The sequence below is a fragment of the Coptis chinensis genome, chromosome 9 (assembly GCF_015680905.1).
Source record: "Coptis chinensis isolate HL-2020 chromosome 9, ASM1568090v1, whole genome shotgun sequence".
In the NCBI taxonomy this organism is placed as follows: domain Eukaryota; kingdom Viridiplantae; phylum Streptophyta; class Magnoliopsida; order Ranunculales; family Ranunculaceae; genus Coptis; species Coptis chinensis.
In genome coordinates, this window is record NC_141464.1 from 68897685 (window position 1) to 68913682 (window position 15998).

Sequence of the window (15998 nt, forward strand, 5' to 3'; positions counted from 1 at the left end):
TTGGATTGTACATCGAAGATTAAATCAACTGTGACAATTTGTCACCTCGGTCCATTGCTTTTGGTAATGCAGCGTAGTGATGTTCGGAAGAAACATAAGACTTTATGTTTGCACCACGATTTTGGGGAACCGGTGTCTGAGATAGATTTGGGTATTTTTGTTCCTACATTGCACATAACTTTTGGGCCGACATTTTAATATATTTTTTTGGGTGCGTATTGGTTGTGATTCATGTGATTTTTATTATTTTTGTGGTTTGTGGGCGAATGCCAAAATATTTTTCTTCCACTCTGCCATAATTTGATGTAGCACTACATTGAGAAAGAAATATGCTAAGAGAAGTTACCTAAATAGCTAGACAGGGGAAAGATAAGAACGACAAGAAGTAAAAAGAGACATAAATGTATGTTTAATTAGGAACAAAATTGGTAGAAAAAACACAAGAAATCAGTGGCCTTTTTTTGAGAGGTTTGGTTGGAACTAGAAACTTAAGGAAAGAAAGAGTAAGGTAGAGAGAAATGAGAGATGGGCTAATTAGTTTGTGTTGAATACTAACACTTGTGCTTTCTCTCTTCTTGATTTGCAATCATTGTGGGTTAGCACTATGGTGTCTTTGAGTCCTTCCTTTGCTTTGATTAGTATCTATTTGATGAAATTGATCTTCAATTATTTATACAGAGACTTTGTGCAATCGGACTATGATTCATCCTTTTATTACATGTATTTCTAAAATATTACATATGGACAATTTTTTTCAAGCAACGACTCGATGAAATATGCATCAATTTAGTTGCCTAACTAACTACTCTAACCCATTCTCTCTTTTTGATATAAAAGTGTGTACTTTACTAATTGTATTTTTCCATTTTTTTTGTCGTATTATGCTATTTATTTTAGTACAAGTGCTACATTGTGGAGAAACTATTGATAAGCTTAAGAGGTCATCCATTGTTGGTCTACTTATACTCTGGCAGAACCATGCATTTGTGAATTTGGATCTTAACACATTGGGATTGAGTACAGTCAACATGTGTAGAAGGTGGACCACCGAGGTCACACTAGAAACTTCCATGGGTCCATTCACTATCGAAGTTGTACTACAAACATGCTCCAAGAACTTGTAGAAACTTCATTGAGCTATCTCGAAGAGGTTATTACGACAATGTCAAATTCCACCGCATTATTGAGGATTTTGTTGTGCAAGGTGGAGATCCCATTGGTACAAGTCGTGGTGGGCGAATCAATAAATGGTTAGAAATTTGATGAGATAAAACCCGAGTTGAAACATCTTGGTCTTTCGGGTATTCTCTCCATGGCAAATAATTTATATCCACCCAGGTTTGATATTAAATAGAGTTTTTGTTGTATTGTTTTGCCATATCAATTTTGAATATGTAGTTTGCGATTTTGTTCCTATCGTTTGTCGAGGTATCTCGCTTACATCACATGAAATTTTATTAGACCGTGCATGTTTGAATTTATCTATTAAGAATATCTTTATCATCATTGTTCAAATAGTGATAGTGACGACTTATTTTACATCACTATCCATAAGCAATTATTTGATCTAACTAAAAAAATTAGTACATGCTAATTTTCAGAGTAGTTATGAATGTTGATGGTGTAGGTGACTGAGTAGAAGACAATATGAATTGGGAATGAGTTTATAGTGTTAGCTTGAAAAGTAGCATTATCAAGGATAATAAATTCAAAACACACGTTACAAACCCTTGCATAGTTACTAAACCACTAATTTTCTGTTTCTTTTATTTTTTTCTTTTTGAAAGGACTAAACTCGGTAGATTTTTAATGTTTCGTTGGCATGAATTGGACTATATACTTTCATTTCTTACTGTACTTTATTTGAGTTGAAGCACGTCTTATCCCACTTCATCAGTTCTCATGGATCTCAGATTTCTTTGGGGTGAAGTGTCATACTTGCTCATTTTAAGTTACGGTTTCTTAATTATGTTTTTCTTTTTCTCTTTCTTTTTGTAGTATTTTTCTAAACTTTGGTTTTTTCTAAACAAGGTATACTACTCATGAAAAAATTACATACTATATAGCCTTTACTTTACCAAAAGATTTGGAAAAAAAGCAAAAGTGAAAGATGACATTAATTTTAGATGTTCCTCCTTAATTTATTACTTTGACTTCATATATTTAGGAAAGAGCCGTGAAAGAATACAAAACACAAGAAGTTGGTTGAGTGAGCCTTAAAACGAGACAAGAAGCATTGTAAGAAAACATAGGCTTCTAGGTTTTATTTTATTCCATAGAAATGGTATGGGCATCCTATTTCTAATTTTAATTGTTCCAATCACACGTAGACTCAAAGTCTTGCAACCGGCAGTTGTTTGATCCTTACATAGACTTTGTTATGTTTCATATTTATTTTTCTTTTCCAGTATGCTTAAGACTATACTTTCCATGGTTTGTCGTGTTGTTTCTACATGGGTCAGATTTTCTTAATTATATATGTTTGCAAAATAGTATGGTTTGAACTAAAAAAACTATGTCACACGTAGACTCAAAGTCTTGCAACCGGCAGTTGTTTGATCCTTACATAGACTTTGTTATGTTTCATATTTATTTTTCTTTTCCAGTATGCTTAAGACTATACTTTCCATGGTTTGTCGTGTTGTTTCTACATGGGTCGGATTTTTCTTAATTATATCTGTTTGCAAAATAGTATGGTTTGAACTAAAAAAACTATGCCCTTTGGGTTGCCATAGTATATAGTGGTCGTGTTTGCATATTGAATTGTGTATTCATGAGAGGCAAGTTGGTAGTTGAAAAGGTTGGCAAACATACAAGCGATACTACCTAAAGCGGAGGCGGCAACATAAAGCATGGGGTGGTAACCTTAAAACAATAATAGCTTAAGCGGGGTGAGCAGGAAGATAATAAGAGAGGATTATTGTTGTACAAGGGATACTCGATCTCATCTCCTAATAATTGTAGTGGCCATTGTTTCATGATTGAACCGGTTGGCCTCCGTAGGCAAATTGTTATCAAAAACACAATTTGGGGAGCCTAGAGCACCAGGCATTCCCTTTCACCTGATAATATTGGATAGAAATACTCCTGTTCCTTATCTCAATATGTTATTTTCTAATATACATATAGCTTAGTGGGGTTGAGGCATTTGGGTGTCATTTATATTAGTTTGTTTATGCGGTTCATATATGGTTGAAGAATGAATTTGTTTATTCATAATATGACCAATTTTGTACTTCGTGTTTTTGTGGTTTAACATTTTTTTTTGTGTGGATGTTCATTCTAAACTTTTGTTGAATCTTATACTTTCAGGTCCACATCTTTAAGAATAATAGTTTATGTATGTGCTTAAGATTACAATGTGAAGTGTTCATGCATTGAGTCTTGACATACCGCGTAATCCGGTCGAGGTTAGCACCAACCTATTATTGATGAATAGGGTTATGATCCTAAATTAATTGCAAATGTTTTGACTTTGTTTTTATATAGCATGTATCCAAGAAAATGGTAGGAAGTACTTTTGTTTTCTTTGTCAAGACGCGTTTTCAATTTTAATTGCATTGAGGGTCATCATATAAGCATAATAGTTTACCCTGATTTAGTTAGAATTTGTTCGTGGAAGAAGTAGTGGCTAGCATGGTAGGTGTTAATGATTCTTGCTAGGGTTTTTTGAGTAGTAGAATATTATATGGACTAGACGTATATAAGAAGCTAGCAATGGCAACATGTCTATAAAACCAATTTTTGGTTTGGGAATGATTTGTGTGTATTCATTGTAGTCACTCTTCACTATTTGAAGTCAGACTTTTTATTTTCCCTTTTTTTTACAGGTATGTTTGTGACTTCCACAATAGTGGTTTCCAAGATAAAGGTCATTTTCTTTTCTTTATAGATTTTGAAATGGAATGAATGTTTTTTTTATCGTATATGCTAACTAATTTGTTGAAAAGATTTCATTTTTGTGTTGTTGTCGTTACTCATCCTCCATTGTTGGATTAAATGGTTTCATGAGTGGTGTCATGTAGAACCAAAATTTTCAGAAGGTAGCGTAAATAGATTTTCACAATCCCCATACCTAATTTGGGACTAAATGTACACATATGCATCTCTTTTTCACAATACAATAAGAATCCCTAGGACTCTTCTCAAGAAAGCCGGGAAAAAATCTATGAATTATAGAATTCTTATGGTATTTGAAATCGATACAATTTTGAATCAACTGGGAACCAAAACAGTTATTAGAAGTGCAGACTTTTTGAGATTTGACTAAGTTGATGGCTAGATCTGTTTTTATAAGTACTTTCAAATAGTGGAAATTTCACTAAGCTGAGTCGACTTGATCGAGCTTAAAGTCGAGCGATGTTAAATTGCTCTTTTTTTCCGGATAATCCTAGATGAGAAATTTAGCCTCCTAAAGTCTAACATTACTCTTTTCCACAGGACTGCAACACCTAGCTAATGCATATATTGGAATGGGTATTCACCCAGTTGCATCAAACACGTCTCAATCAAGAATGCCCAAGAGAAATTAGTATAAGGTGTTTGCATTGGCTTGACAACAAGGTACCACCAACCTTATAGTCCATCGAATACAAGTGGATTGTGGAAATTGATGAACCTCCCAAAATGAATTTAGAAGTATAAGTAAAAGTTGGCATTTTTTGAAGGATCATCACTGAAGCTTGACCTTATGGGTGGTTGACCTTTGAATGGGTTTAACTTAATGCATATTTGGTTAATATTGTATTGTTGTGTATTTTATTTCATCAAAGTTTTTTACTTTTATCTGTACAAAGAGTAGACACATATTTAATGAAGTTTATTGAAGGTGATATTTGGTGGGAGTCATAGTTGTACAAGTTGCATTGCTTGCAAATTGTAAGCATTAAGTAGCTCCTTAACTATATATATTGTGTCTTTGTATGCAATATATTTAATTAAAGAGGTCTATTTTGTAAAATACATATACCATTGTCAAGTTTCTAGACATATTCCATGATTTAAAAAACTATACCAATAAACATGGCCACTAGAAATGTAGATCAATTGGATATAATAACATCATTAACAATTAACTATATTTTTTTTATTAAAAAAAAATCCTACTAAAGTATCTAAATAAAAATATGTACTGTGTTGACCATAAGAGCTCATATTAATATAATTAAAAATTATTCAATTAAGTCAAAAACTGCAACTACACATGTTAAAGTTGACATGTCTTATAGGAATATATGTTTTTTTTGGTGAACATTAAACAAATTATATTGAGTAATTATATATATTAACTTTGTTTTTTTAAGAAACCTAAAGACAACCGTGCTGAAGGCACGGGTTATACCTAGTCTATTATAATAAAACAAAATGGATAGACAAAGGGTGGTGGGGATTTCGTTGGGATTTGAGTTAGATGGGGACACGTGAGCGGTTGGGATCATTTTTAAACAGTTTTGACTTTTGAGTAGTCTTCATGTATAAAAATGTTTTAAAAATATGGCGAATTAAATGACTTGCGAATTAAATAGCCTTAATTCATTGAATGTAATAATAAAGGGTTGTGATAAACTCATTGTAGGATTCTAACATAAACTCATTATCGAAAAAAAATGAAACGGATCTTTTATTTACACACTTAAATATTTAATGACTTACGGGGTTTCACTTTAAATTTTTATTGTGGGGGTGTTTTTTTATGGGTGCAAAATTGAAAATGCATGTGTAAGTATGTAACCATTTATGTGTATTGACTATTGAGTGTAACCAACTTTGAATAGACCCACGAACTTAAAAGTTTCAAACTAGCGTTTCCTAGCTAAAACGGCATTAAAGGATTCTTTTTGAGTAACGTCAGAATCCAACAAAAAAACAAGTTGGAAACCATTCCAAAACCGGAATACCGACTCTTCTATCCTGAAAATAAATCACTCTATTTTAGAACGATGATCACTCATATTCCTTCTTCTCTTTGTGGCTTTCTCCTCTTCATCTGTGCCTGATATGATTGTGTTTTATCAGCTAGGCTCTTTGTTTGCATTGTGTAGGAACACTTGTCACATGAAGATAGCCTTTCAAGTACAATTGTTTCGTGCATGTCTAAGTACGCCCTGGTTTAACTCTCGACTTCACTAAATGTTCTTTCTGAGTAGTGTTGATTATTCACTTGAATCACATATGTTACAATTTGTAAATTTTCTTTGTTCTTGGCTAAGCAATTTTTTTTAACAATATATTTTGATTTCATTTTTCTTTTCTAATTTGTTGTTTTCTTGACTGAATATGGGATTCGAGTTATACTTCAGGGTGTGTTTGTTGAAGTGCTTAATAGAAGTATTTATATTCTGATCAGTAATACAGAAAGAACTATTGTTTGTTAAAGTGCCTCAACGAAGTAATTTTTTTTTCCTTAACTCAGGTCCAATGACGAACTTGCAGCCAATCAAAACTCGACTTGACCATTAATTGGAAAAGGGTATAAACTCTAATCAAGAAGTGCAACTCTAATCCTGTTATCTGTTTTCCTAGAGCTTTGACAGGTTAGATTTATTATTTTATTTATAATTATTCCTTTCTTTTATTTTTTCAAGAAAAGCTCTTCATAGTAACCATACACCTAAGTTATCATTTCACCTAAATTAGATGATTACTTAAGCTCTCTTCATATTCATCCAATGTGTATTACCTCTGCCGTGAATGTGTGTGGTTACAAATATTCATGCAATGTATATTTTGCTTTACATCAATTTGGAAAACAATGATGTTACTAATTTTGAGTTTTTTTAGACAACTTAGTCAATGTATTGATTCAAAGGTCCATTCTCTGCCAAGAATGTCTGGTTACAAATAAATCATTTTTGGCTAAATAGTTTGGTTTTTGGTTTTGGCAAGAGTTCGTTATTGGTTACGCATCCTGTTAATATTGAGAACCATATTACCAACACTTTGCATTGTTACCTTTCAGATTCGAAGGTGCGATCCAACATTTAGGAATGGAAATCCAGCTCCTATTGCGAGCCTTTCTGAAGAAGAATTACGGGTCTTACATGGTAAAACTTTCTTTGGACATTTTAAATAATTTATCAATTGGTTGACCTTACTATCATAAAACCGGGGAAAATGTAAGCGGAAAGTTGTTTTAAAAAAATGCGTCCCGATTGTAGAGTTGAAGTGAAAGACGACAACAAGTGAATTTCGAAGGCACATGGGGGTGTTGGTTGAAATATAGAAACCAAGTAACGATTGAAACAGAGGAGAAGAGACAGTGAATTTCGTGTGTTTATAGTACATTTTTTCTTTCAAGAAATTTGCATGGTAGTAATAGTGTTAGTATCTACACTTATGTGATTTTACTATGCAAAACAACTACATTATTGCTCTTATGGTGATTTCCATGGAAATGGCATGCTTTCCTCTTTTCTTTTTCATTTTCAAATTTATGCTTTTGTAGTTTTGTAAACTGTGTTTGAGATTCAAAACTTGATTATACATGAACTTTTGAGTTGAATAGGGGCAACAAAAGGAACTGAATATTGGAAGGAAAGTATTGCAGGAATATGTGTTTCTATGCCTTGCTTAGATAAACAAGGCATGTTTACTTTTCCATGGGGTTTTCACTTTTTTGTCTTGGTAGAAAAAAAATATGGTTATTTGGGGTTTTGTATGCATGAGGCTTCTCTATTGACTTCGTTTTAACATTTTTATGCGTTGGTCAAACCGTCGAACTATCCTTTCAATTGCCTGGTTTCAACCTTCTCACTTTCAAGTTTCACTACATTCAGATTCTGATATCACTCCATCTCTAGCATTCGGTGATACTGTTAGGTCGAGCTGGAATGGCCATAACCCTTCTCAATAACACCTTCATTATTCTCAAAATAGTAACTAAAAATTCAAAAAACAATCATGTAGGGAGTTCTCATTTCTCAAACTACGAAATGTGGTTAAGAAAGACTTTCCATCTGACCAAATTGGTAAACTGTTCACTTTACTTAGTTCTAGATTTCCATCACACTTTCCATCCATAGTCTCTGGTGATATAAAACAAAAACACTCTCACATAATGGCTTCCATAAAGTCCCCCTTCTAATCGACTCTTCTACTTCTATAATAACTGAAACTCTTTCATCTCTTGAACTCCTAATCTACCATAGTTAAAGTTTGATTTCAGATGCCACTGGGGAGGAGGTGTGGAAATTTAATAATGGGTTAATTGCGAACTTTCATTACAAATGAATTTCTATTAAATAGTTGGGCTTCAGACGTGGGATTAATCCCCAATACTCGCATCAGTGTAGAAATAAATAACTACATTGAAATAATTCATGGGTATAAAAATATAAATGCATTTATTAGAAAAAAGAAAAGTGAAATGAGAATAATGGAGAGTCTCCCTCATATTCCATAGTCAATCCTCACTCCCCAATGCTCGGATCAGTTATACCCATATTCTATTTAATTGTACCACTATAAATCCTCACATCACCACTCTCTTTCCAAAGATAAGATGCAACGATCTCAAAAAGGATACGATCTTCAGAAAGTACTACTTTAGAATTTTTTCCCCCTAATTCAGTAATTGATTCTTAGGTGTTTTTATTTAATTGTTATGCTCCTTTGACACAATACATAACTACAATTGTGAACACTATATTTAAATGTATTTCTATGACTGGTTCTTCATATATTTTTTGTTGTTTTAACTTTTGTTTCACTTTTTGTTTGGTAATGCAGAACTATAAATGGTTGGATTTGGTGTTAGGGGAACTGTCAAATAGTTGTTTGCGTAAATGTCGAAGAGAATGTATAAATGAGCTATGGGTTCTACATAACTAATCTAAGCATTCTATGCTGAGTTTGTCAATCCATTTTTGTATTTTACAGTTGTTTTCCTATCATGTATAGTACTTATCATCCCTTTTGAACAACATTCTTTTGAAATATTTAAATGTTAGAATTTAATTTATTAAATTGGAATATAGAACTTAAATCGACCAGACTTTTGTTCATTGGTGTTGGTGATTATTATTTTTTAATTGGCTGTCTTCTTATTTATTTATTTTTCCTTACAATTTGATGGTTTGGAATTAAAGATTTTTTGTCGGCTATGTTTGATGCAGAAGAGGATTGGTTCAGTGCTCTAAAGTGTCGTCGAAGATGGAAATGAAGGAAGGATGTTCTTATAAGAAGAACTTTACACTGATCAACCAAGTCCAATAAACACCATGGTAAATTGTTTTCGTCTTACCTTTTTTTTTTTTTTTTTTTTTGAGAAGTTGTTTTTTGTCGGTGTTAGTTCGAGGACTTATGAACATGGTTTGCCTTAAGTGAATATCAATAAAAGTATGTATACTGTTTAATTAAATGTATATTGTTTGAAAAAATGACAATATATTGCTAGAAAACAACTGGATCCGTGAGTATATTGTTTGAAGAAATGCCAATATATTGCTAGAACACAACTGCATCCATGAGTATTAAACTCGAGGTATTACATGATTTTAAAGATTGCTACAACATGTTTAGCAAGATTGATGCCAAGACACCAAGCTATGTATAAATCAAACTATCTTGTGAGTATCAACATGATATTAAGTTTATCTTACAAAATTAATAGTATTCTTGATACCCTCTGTCAGAGTGGGTAAGTGCTGAACTAATTGATTATCAAAAAAAAAAGTGCTGAACTAATTGAGTTGTCTGGTGGCAATCGGTTACACCAATATTTAAGTTATTTGAAAACGGTTGAGAATCAGTGGCAAATAATAACTTTTCCTTTTCATTTCCTGCTACATATGCCTTATACTCTAGATAAGTGCAAGCCTTTGCTAAGAGGTACTTACTTGCCAAGTTTGTTATGGTTGTTTGCAAGGATTATGTAATCGCCTTTTTTTTTCATTTCATATGGTTGATTTGATATTGTTCTTTTTATTGATTTTGCTACTGTTTACTATATTCTATAATTTGTTAATGGGTACCAAAACACTATTTCACAAAGCAAAGTCTCTTAATTGAAGCTGCAATAACTTCTTCGTTCATAGCTGGTGGTGGTACATACCATTATAGTCCTGCCCACACTTTGGAGTTCTGCCCTTAATCTTCTTTGTTTTATTAGATTCACATTGTCTGCATTTATCAAAAGATGCATATAATAGTATTGATTTCCCTTTTTTGTGTGCTACTTTTGTTAATCTTTATCTATGAAGATCTCGATTTTGTTTTTGTATTGGTAGATTTTCAGAAAGACATATGGAGTGGGCAATGTGAGAAATAAAGCTGGTGGTGGTACATACCATTATAGTCCTGCCCACACTTTGGAGTTCTGCCCTTAATCATCTGCTTTGTTTTATTAGATTCACATTGCTTGCATTTATCAAAAGATGCATATAATAGTATTGATTTCCCTTTTTTGTGTGCTATTTTTGTTAATCTTTATCTATGAAGATCTCGATTTTGTTTTTGTATTGGTAGTTTTTCAGAAAGACATCTGGAGTGGGGAATGTGAGAAATAAAGGTCATTAGCCTACGACTGTTTTTCAAAATTTTAAAAGTTGTGTTAGCCTATAGCTAAGTAACAATTTTAATACTTCTGTGAGTGCATGTTTTATAGCCTTGAAGCTCCTCTCCGAGAGTTTTGAGAATTAGGTAAATATATAGTCGATGACAACCCCTGGCTTGGATATTGTAAGTGACAGTTTGATCGCGTTGATTCTTTTGTAGTCAGATGTAGAATTTATAGAAAAAAAATATTTTTAGTGGGAGAGATGACTTGGATCGTTTTGAAACTACTTTGAGGCTAATTCTCAATGACATTTAAAAAGGTTTAATTAATGAATTAAATGTTATGTAGATGACTTAGAACTATTAAGTGCCATAAATATGGGTTTGGGCTTCTAAATGACTAAAAGAAGCATGTTCATTCATCTTACCTTATTTAATTTCCAAACTAAAAAAGTTTTATTAAAAAAAAGCTGAACACCCCAATAGACCCGCAAACTTCCAACACCAATTAAACTCTCTTGCGTTCTCCTTCTTCCTAGCTCTTTACTGCCTAAAACGCCTCTCATGGAGTTTCTTCAATTTGTGCCTCTTAATTGTACCACTAGAAAACCCACTCCCCAAGACTCACGCATCAGTTTAACTTTATTATTCTCACCTTCCATTTTAGCTCCATAGTTTAATTTCTCAATTACTCATTCATTAATTCCATTCCCCCGCCTAATCGTCTTCCCCAATCCAGGGTAGCATTTTATCTCCATCTCTCTCGCTGACCAACTCAATTGAAGAAAAACCACACAATGGAAGCCAATTAGAAAAAGAAATGTTGACTATCCTCCTCATTTTGTTGTGAATCTAAAAGAAATGTTTTTGATTGTTTATTATGCCTATACGGTTGAAATTTTGTTATCTTACAAAGGATCAACTTTGAATGCATCTTTTTTTTTGGGTTCTCTCAAGATCAGGTGAGTTCCTCTTTTATTTTCAACGTTAATCTCTCATTCTCTACTTCAATATTTTAATTTCCAATATATTTTCCCATTTTTTTGTAACAGGTTCTTCTTTCTTAGAAAAGTCAATTGGATATCTCAAGGAGACGACATGAGCAGGTTTTATATGACAGGTTTAATTAATATTCCTGCTAGACAATCTGCATATCTCATGTAATGTAGGTTATCTCATGAATGTTTATTGTTCTAACTAATTCCTTATTGTTTTGATTTTTGTTCTATCTTTTTTTATATTTTATTATTATTATTTTTTTGTTAGATTGCAAGTTTATAAAACATTTAATCAACTCTGGTTCCTGGCATGTAATGGGTGAAAGCTCTTTTTATCAAGCAATCAAAACCAGTTGGGAATACCACCATAAATCACATATTTTTAGTGTAACCCTAGAGGAATACCAAAGTTCAACAATTCTGCAATGCTTTTGATAATTGGTAAGGGTTTTGGATATTTATAATACACAGATGTTGCCATATTCACTTAGTATTCCGCTTCACTTGTAGGTTACAATTCTATGTAATTCCCTGTGATCTAGCAAAAACCTTAAATATGATGGGCGCTTTCGCAGAAATTGCTTAATTTGATTGGTTAATTTCAAAATGTCGATTGACCAAGCTTAGAAGAGTAGTGTATTACTTTCGGTAGAAATGGGTATTAGATATATAAATGGTTGTTGCATAAGCAGTATGTTGCCGCTTATTAGGATATCTATTTTAGAAACACGTCGAACACACAAAATAAAGGAGGTGTTCTGTTAGGGGAGTAGATGGAAGTGTCAAATGTGGAAGTAGTGATAAATGACATTGCTCGAAGAGAAAAGTTTAATTTCATATCATTCATAATGTGAGTTTACTACGCTTACGTATGCTTAGTTGCTAACTGCTATTGTGTTTTATGTAGAAAACTAAGAGTGAAGAGATCAATTAAGGTACTAACTAAGTAACAAGGTTGTTGATATACCACCTGATGAGTATTCATGGGGAAGCATGGTTAGAAGCCAATCAAGGGCTCTCCACACACTAGGTATCTCTATTTTAGAAATGTGTCAATTCTGTCGCATTTGAATCTATATTTCCATGTTTAGTAGCATAGCAGCTGAAATGTTATTTTTATTCATTTTTAGGTATGTAGCAGTTGGTCTTTATTTTTCTAATTGGCTCTGAATTCGGGAAAATCATGATGGTTTAACTCAATGTCTAGCAGGATTGACAACTCAATGTACACCTCCCTCCTCTCTCTCATTTATTCTTCTTGCTAATGAAATATGAATAGCTTAATTTAAACAGTACCATTTATTGAGAGAAAGAATCAATATATGGGTATTTAAGATAGAGTGGAAAATTATTGGTTTGAATCACTCAGGTGCTTTTGTTGAGCTATTTCTTTGATACTTTGTATACTTGATATAAGTTATTAGTTGATGCATGGTTTTTCTGGTCATTGTTGACACCGTTACATCAATATGTATTTCCATCAGATTTAAATTTCTAATATATGAGTATTTCTATTGCTTGATATCTAGGTTTTGTGTGGAAAAAAAACAACGAAGAATAGCTATACTATTAGATTTGTGATTGGTTCAATAATAGTTTTGTTGGGTCATTTGAATTGCAGATGACATTGATAAATTCTTGGTGTTTTTAAGATGAGTTTTTTAGGCTGTGATTCCGAATTCAGTAAATTCTTCTCTAAGTTGAGTCGGCTCGATTGAGTTTAAAGTTGGCCTAACTGCTTGGGTTTTTCATAATGTTATTGTCAAACAATCGCTAATGAGCTATTGAGATCATAAATGATTTTGATGCTCTTCCATGGCAATGTTGGAACTCATTACCGATTTGGAAGACTAGACACTACTAAAAAAAAGACATGATGACGTTTGTTTTTTATCTATCTTGACGGCTTTATTGAAAACCGTCAAGATAGGTGTCTTAATGATATTTTTATGACCGCTCATGAAACATTATGTCTTGTATGACATAGGCATCAAGAAAATATTATGATTTTATGACGGCTGTTACAACATTATGTCGTGTATGACACAGGCGTTAAAAAACTATTATGACTTTATGACGGTTGTTGGAACATTATGTCGTGTATGACACAGGCGTCAAGAAAATATTATGATTTTATGACGGGTTTCCTAAAACAGTCAAGTTAACAGTCAAGAAAATATTATGATTTTATGAATTTTTTGGTGCAAGTTCTCGTACTATATTCAACCGTCAGGAACTTGGACAAAAGAAAAACCATCGTGAGGACAAAAAGTGAACCGTCAACATTAATCAGACCTAGCACTGGGCTAAAGGGCAAAAGAGCAAATCGTTTTTCTCTTATTCAGAATATCTAACAAATCTTAAGGTGAAATTTCAAATTAAAAACACCTCTCAGCTTATCGACTTAATTCCCTTCTTGGCTTCCTTCCTGAAAACCTTTATTGTTTCAGTCCATCTTCATCTTCTTACACTCGACCATATTCCTCTCTCAAACTCTAACTGAAGACCTAGCAAATTTTGCCAAGGAAGGATTCCTTAATTAATTTTCTATGAACGACTAAACCATAACCATTTTTCTTCAATTTGTGAATTTAAAGCTTTTTAATTTGAGAATGGGCGGGATGAGTACGTTTGGTGGAGTAATGACGGATTCTTAAATTGATCGAAAAGTTTGAAAAGTTGGATGCTTTTGTGTAGTTCGTTTCCATTAACAAAGTTGAGAAAAAGTAAAAAAATTATTCTGATCTCTCGAGCGGAAATAAGAAGGTATTTTGTATTCACTCGCTTAATTAGGGGTTATGAATTGAGTTTGTTAGGCAGCTTATATAAGACAAAGGTTCTGGATTTTTTTTAATAATCTTATTATCTACCCTGAGGTTGTTCTATTGATTTGCGATTTCTTAAATTCTTACTTTTGACGTCTACAGTTCTATATATTTTTTATGTCCAATTTAGATTTTCTAATTTCCCCATTTATATTAGCATTACTGGCCTTAAATTTGATGATCTCTTATATTGTTATTATGTTTGGCTGCAAAGCTTGACGAGGAAAGGGTATAAGTAGAATCAGTGAACATCCGGTGTTTGCAAATATGGAAAAGTGGAAGTTTGTAAAACCCGCAATGTCGATATGATATGGAAGATAGATGGGAAAGGTGGGATCCTGTGCCTTCGTCTTTTCGTGTGATTTTTTTATAGGGTTTTAGTTTGATCTTGGCCTGAGTCTGTTTCACAGTTTAATTCACATTGTCAAGGGTAATATATGTGACAACAAGCCAGCAGTCACAGTGAATGAAGAGTCTGGGAGGAATCTGTTTTATTGGTTCTTAGAAGCTGTCGAGGACCCTTCTTCAAAACCTCTTGTTATTTGGCTCGAATGAGGTCTGTTTTTTTTTGCTCTTCTATACTATTATAATTTCTATGATCAGAAAACTTGCTTTCTGATCATACTTGCTCGAATGAGGTCTGTTTTTTTTGCTCTTAGGTGATTAAATGAGATGGATCAGAAAACTAAAATGCACAACTTAAACTTGCTTTCTTATTCTTTTAGTCTCTGCAGTACAAGTATAGGTCATTTTCCTAAACAGCATTTCTAGACCTACCTAAAACATACTACCAATTATGTTTACATAAATTTCCTCACAATTATTTGTTGTGCAGTGTACCTACTATCTTCTGTATATTATTTTTGGTTCTGATCTAAGAAGATTCTAATCTTTAGGACCTGGGTGTTCGTCAGTTGGTCCCGAAGCAGTGAGAATAGGCCCTTTTAGTATTAATCCTGATGGAAAGACCCTCTATCTCAATCCTTATTCTTGGAATCAAGGTAAGCACTTTTCGTATAGTTCACTAAGATTTGGTTAGCATTTTCAAAGATGGTCGTTTGTCGACTGGTTATTTTTGTGTACCATCTGCTCTAGAACTTCTTCAAGCTTTTCTTTCATTGCATCTAAGAGATCTTGATGAACTTCGCTCCAGTCAAATTCATTCATCATGTTCTTCAAGCTTTCCTTTGATTGTATATAAGGCTAAATGCTGTGTTTGATGGGTAGTTTTGTAACAAAGAAGACAAAATGGTAATCGCGGGTAGATTACTTTGAAATTCGACATTTTTTTCCCATCTAAGGGTATCTATTTTTGGGAAGACAACTTTCTTTCTTAAAGAATGGTGCTTAATTACCTTAAACTGGTGGATGTTCTCTCCGCCATTAGCTGTAAGTTAATACAGCTATATATATGATCAAGGATGCCAATAGAATGGTGTGCTTTGGGTTTTCTTACCAATAAAATCTGGTTTTGGGGTGGGGGAGGGCAACAAAAAAGGTTATCAAATTTGAAACCATTGCTATTAGGAAAATCATATCTAGTTTAATTATCATCCCACAAACTCTCTTATGCAATTCTTACTGTGAATCCAATGCATCTTTTTTGCAGTGGCCAACATCATATTCCTTGAATCACCTGTTGGTATAGGGTTCTCCTATTCCAGCAATCCATCTGAATATC

At 33.1% G+C, this 15998-nt stretch overlaps 3 long non-coding RNA genes across 5 annotated transcripts in view; 2 read left to right on the forward strand and 1 right to left on the reverse strand.

Moving 5' to 3' along the window:
• LOC147477633 (uncharacterized) overlaps positions 1-15998 on the reverse strand; it is a 34279-nt gene that overhangs the window by 6678 nt on the left and 11603 nt on the right. The gene's annotated exons all lie outside the window — the stretch shown is intronic.
• Positions 3559-4834, forward strand: LOC147477634 (uncharacterized). Its single transcript, XR_015208863.1, has 2 exons — positions 3559-3871; positions 4441-4834. It is a non-coding gene; the product is annotated as an uncharacterized LOC147477634 (long non-coding RNA).
• Positions 5031-15856, forward strand: LOC147477635 (uncharacterized). The gene is made up of 2 exons (XR_015209600.1): positions 5031-14647; positions 14728-15856. It is a non-coding gene; the product is annotated as an uncharacterized LOC147477635 (long non-coding RNA).